This window comes from Salvelinus namaycush, unplaced genomic scaffold (assembly GCF_016432855.1).
Source record: "Salvelinus namaycush isolate Seneca unplaced genomic scaffold, SaNama_1.0 Scaffold319, whole genome shotgun sequence".
Taxonomy (NCBI): domain Eukaryota; kingdom Metazoa; phylum Chordata; class Actinopteri; order Salmoniformes; family Salmonidae; genus Salvelinus; species Salvelinus namaycush.
This window is the reverse complement of record NW_024060108.1, coordinates 166,909-171,847: the sequence shown is the minus strand read 5'-3', so window position 1 is coordinate 171,847 and position 4,939 is coordinate 166,909. Positions and strand designations below refer to the sequence as shown.

At 42.8% G+C, this 4,939-nt stretch overlaps 1 pseudogene; it reads right to left on the bottom strand.

Moving 5' to 3' along the window:
• Positions 1 to 864: 864 nt before the first annotated feature.
• Positions 865 to 3,518, bottom strand: LOC120040007 (annotated as a pseudogene).
• Between the last annotated feature and the right edge of the window lie 1,421 nt (positions 3,519 to 4,939).

Here is a 4,939-nt window from a genome sequence, read left to right as displayed (position 1 = left end):
TCATGGTAGTTCCTGTTGGGTAGCAACTTCAGCTTGTTGTTGTTGTCATGGTTGTTCCTGTTGGGTAGCAACTTAACCAGCTTGTTGTTGTTGTTGTTGTTGTCATGGTAGTTCCTGTTGGGTAGCAACTTCACCAGCTTGTTGTTGTTGTCATGGTTGTTCCTGTTGGGTAGCAACTTCACCAGCTTGTTGTTGTTGTCATCATGGTTGTTCCTGTTGGGTAGCAACTTCACCAGCTTGTTGTTGTCAGGGTTGTTCCTGTTGGGCAGCAACTTCACCAGCTTGTTGTTGTCAGGGTTGTTCCTGTTGGGTAGCAACTTCACCAGCTTGTTGTTGTTGTCATGGTTGTTCCTGTTGGGCAGCAACTTCACCAGCTTGTTGTTGTTGTTGTCATGGTTGTTCCTGTTGGGTAGCAACTTCACCAGCTTGTTGTTGTTGTCATGGTTGTTCCTGTTGGGAAGCAACTTCACCAGCTTGTTGTTGTCAGGGTTGTTCCTGTTGGGTAGCAACTTCAGCTTGTTGTTGTTGTCATGGTTGTTCCTGTTGGGAAGCAACTTCACCAGCTTGTTGTTGTTGTCATGGTTGTATCTGTTGGGTAGCAACTTCACCAGCTTGTTGTTGTTGTCATGGTTGTTCCTGTTGGGTAGCAACTTCACCAGCTTGTTGTTGTTGTTGTTGTCATGGTTGTTCCTGTTGGGTAGCAACTTCACCAACTTGTTGTTGTTGTTGTCATGGTTGTTCCTGTTGGGTAGAAACTTCACCAGCTTGTTGTTGTTGTTGTTGTCAAGGTTGTTCCTGTTGGGTAGCAACTTCACCTGCTTGTTGTTGTTGTTGTTGTCAGGGTTGTTCCTGTTGGGTAGCAACTTCACCAGCTTGTTGTTGCTGTTGTCAGGGTTGTTCCTGTTGGGTAGCAACTTCACCAGCTTGTTGTTATTGTTTTTCTGAAGCATCTTGTGTGATGTAGGTCTTGAGGGTAGAGGGTGAGAGAAGATGGATTCTATTCATATGCTGTCCAGCTTCTGAAGAACATATGGTGCTAGAATGGAGAGGAGATCAGTAAACAACAGAACGTATGGTGCTAGAATGGAGAGGAGATCAGTAAACAACAGAACGTATGGTGCTAGAATGGAGAGGAGATAAGTAAACAACAGAACGTATGGTGCTAGAATGGAGAGGAGATCAGTAAACAACAGAATGTATGGTGCTAGAATGGAGAGGAGATCAGTAAACAACAGAACGTATGGTGCTAGAATGGAGAGGAGATAAGTAAACAACAGAACGTATGGTGCTAGAATGGAGAGGAGATCAGTAAACAACAGAACGTATGGTGCTAGAATGGAGAGGAGATCAGTAAACAACAGAACGTATGGTGCTAGAATGGAGAGGAGATCAGTAAACAACAGAATGTATGGTGCTAGAATGGAGAGGGGAGGAGGTCAATAAACAACAGAACGTATGGTGCTAGAATGGAGAGGAGATCAGTAAACAACAGAACGTATGGTGCTAGAATGGAGAGGAGATCAGTAAACAACAGAACGTATGGTGCTAGAATGGAGAGGAGATCAGTAAACAACAGAACGTATGGTGCTAGAATGGGGAGGAGATAAATAAACAACAGAACGTATGGTGCTAGAATGGAGAGGATATCAGTAAACAACAGAACGTATGGTGCTAGAATGGGGAGGAGATAAATAAACAACAGAACGTATGGTGCAAGAATGGAGAGGAGATCAGTAAACAACAGAACGTATGGTGCTAGAATGGAGAGGAGATCAGTAAACAACATATTTCGATTCTCTTCACAACTATACAGTACATTTGACTCATGTTGGTTCCATGAAGAACCCTCTGTTAAATGGAACCCAAAAGGGTTCTACCTGGAACTAAAAGGGTTCTTCAAAGGGTTCTCCTATGGGGACAGTGGAAGAATCCTTCTAGGTTCTAGATAGCACCTTTTATTTAAGAGTGTTGGCCTATATTCAAATCCCCGAGCTGCCCCTGAACAAGGCAGTTAACCCACTGTTCCTAGACCGTCATTGAAAATTAGAATTTGTTCTTAACTGACTTGCCTTGTTAAATAAAGGTTAAAACATAAATAAAACAACTAGACAGTTAAATTACATTTGACCTTAAAGTAAAATCCTAATTGTATATATACTTACCTATATAGACACACTTCCCATGGTTTGACAGTAACAAACTAGCTATAAAGACTATTTTCCTGACTGTCTCTACTGATGGCCTCTAACAGCAGAATAAAATAAGTGGGATATTTAACCAGCACTGAAACAGAGTAGGTTGCTAGTTGACTATGTGTTGGAAATTGTTTCAATGCTGCCGTCTACAGATCTAATGTATTGTAATACCACATGTACCAATACAGTAGAATTGACAGGGACACTGTGTAATGATACAATGACCCTCCATCCAATGTTCTGCTGCTGTTGTGCAACATTGTGACACCACTGACATGTTTACAGGTTGCCATGCCGACGAAAGAGAAGGTGTTTTCATTCTGTAATAAGGCCTTTACTTCAGTCTGGATGGCTGGTTGACTGCAGACAGGTTACACAGTATCAGTGTAGGTGTTAGGCTGTTTCTGCTCTCCTCCCAACTACTAATGGAATTGTCCTGCCAATGCAACGTATGAAAATGTATCCACTCACTACTGTAAGTCTCTCTGGATAAGAGCGTCTGCTAAATGACTCACATGTTCAATGTAATGTTCAGTTTGACAATATCAATGGAATAGACCAAAGCAGAGCCATGTATTTAGATATGAATACATGACTCTGGGCAAAAACACAAACAGATCTGGGACCTGCCAGGCTACACAGTTGACATCATAGGGAAACCCGACTAGCTTCAATTTCTAAACACATCGCATGTATACTATACAGTCACTTTGTCGATTCAGTCTGAGAGCAGTGAACATGTGACTGTCCTGTCAATTCCTGTCATCACTGTTTTATATATTTTACTGCAGATAAAACCTAGTCAACCTGAAGTGTGGGTGTCCGTGTGCCTTTCTTCTGGGGGGCTATGTGAAGTTGACTCTGGGCAAAAACACAAACAGATCTGGGACCTGCCAGGCTACACAGTTGACATCATAGGGAAACCCGACTAGCTTCTGGTCCAATACTTACTGACTCGGAGCAGGGCGACATGGAGGAGAAAGTTCCTGACCGAAGACACCACATCTTCCTCTTCATCTCTTCCGGGTCCATCTTCGCCCCGAGTCCCTCCATTTTCAGCATCTTTAGTTAATTATCTGGCGGTGATGTGATCTGATTAGCGGCTGTCTGTCAACCAATAGCCTACTATGCTGTGTTATTAGCTAGAGCTAGACAGTCTGAGTACACTACATCCTGAATGGCCACGAAGATGTGTGTCTGAAATGCACCTTTAAGTTCAGTTGGAGCTGAAACGACGGACAGATATCTCGATTGAGGATAATGTCAGTATTTAGCTAAGTTATTAGCTGTTTTGCTCACCAAACGTGTAACAAAGTGAAACAGTAGATCGCAAAGCCTCAGTTCCGGGAGAGTCGTGGGTGAAACCATTCACCTCATTAAAAGGGGTGATGTAAACAAAGTTTCCTTTCATTATGTGTTACTGAATTCATACAAATATTTGCTGCCATTGTAGTAAGGTTGGTAATACGAGAGGTCTTCGGACATACCATTTTTGTATTATTTTCTTTGAAAGAACAACTAGTGTGTTTTGAGTGCTTCTCCCCTATTTGGGAAGTTGGTCTGCCCGCTCCTCAGTCTGAGAGATATTCTGAGAGCAGGTTCGAGTCCTCTTCCTCTGTACATAAAAACGGTTTAAAACTGTATAACACAATAGTGTTTTTGGAAAACTGGTTCATATATCCTAAAGTCAATAGCGAATGTGGCTATGTATATATTTATTTTGCCGTTCATGAATTGAAGGCCTATTTCAGCCAGTTAACCAAGTTTTTGCTGTCTTAGCTAGCCGTGTTAATGACGAGCTAACTAGCACCGTTGGTCTCTGCACTACAATGTCACGCTAGCTATTGCCAGCAGGTGATTTACTAGCAGGTGACTTATTGAAATATTAAGTGAATGTTTATTTTCTTACTACCTTAAACGGTTTATATAAAAGGGTTGTACTTGTGCTCTGTATTTATGGATTAATATCACTTCACATTGAGGGTGTTGTAGCGACCCGCACAGACAGCGGTGTGTTAGGCTATTAGTGGGTTGTGTTGTACCAGTGTTCGCGGGGTCCGACATGCCAATCAACCTGTTAAGAGCCAATCACGGGAATGCCTGGTGGTTGGCGGAGTGGCTTGGAGGGGGGTTGGGCAGGGGGATGGAGCATTGGAAGTTAAGACCAGGTTTAGCCATTGTTCTTTCCCTTACGCCTGGCCTTCACAAGAGAAGGTCACGTTTGGCGTGGGCTACGGCCAAACAGTAGCCTGTGTAAAGTTGGGTTAATAAACTCAATCCTCTGTCTGGACATTTGTTCCTTTATGATCTAGTCAGTATGTATCACTAAGGTTACTGTTGCTCCTATCTAACAGATATATTGTGTCCTACATAACCTTGTATCACTACTGTTGCTCCTATCTAACAGATATATTGTGTCCTACATAACCTTGTATCACTACTGTTGCTCCTATCATAAAGATATATTGTGTCCTACCTAATGTGAGGTTTTGAGTTATGCACTATAACCCAATACTATATCACATGTTATTGAATATTAGCAACTGTTGGCCTGGGAGCCTGGGTGTCTGTGTGTGTGTGCTGGAAGTAACAGTTAGCCCCAGGTAAGTGTGCTGGGAAGCTGTGGTTAGCCTTGAGCGAGAACAGTGGGCTTTGTATACAGGTGCAAATAGCTCAGACAATGTTGCAGAGCTGTCTGACCTCAGCCTCTGGGGTGAGGGAGCGTAATCTACACAGCAACAGCG